Raw genomic sequence first — 206 nt, 5'->3', positions numbered from 1 at the left:
ATGTTATATGCTGGTGAACTTTTCCCTTCCCACTGGCTCTAAATAAGGCCTCACAGTTAGATTCTACACATTACACACTTTTAAATAATGTGTTCCTTTATGTTGGGATAGAAGCTGGGGTGGCAACCGCCATGCCATCTAGGTCTGACCCTGCGATAGGTCATAGTATACACAGTGATGTCAAGTTTAAGAAAATTGCGTCATGA

General features: G+C 41.7%; 1 protein-coding gene across 1 annotated transcript in view; it reads left to right on the top strand.

The window, feature by feature from the left end:
• wdr26a (WD repeat domain 26a) overlaps positions 1 to 206 on the top strand; it is a 9583-nt gene that overhangs the window by 1352 nt on the left and 8025 nt on the right. The window lies entirely within an intron of this gene.

This window comes from Morone saxatilis, unplaced genomic scaffold (genome assembly GCF_004916995.1).
Source record: "Morone saxatilis isolate NCDOM2014 unplaced genomic scaffold, NCSU_SB_2.0 Contig24, whole genome shotgun sequence".
In the NCBI taxonomy this organism is placed as follows: Eukaryota; Metazoa; Chordata; class Actinopteri; family Moronidae; genus Morone; species Morone saxatilis.
This window is presented reverse-complemented; position numbering and strand designations above follow the sequence as displayed.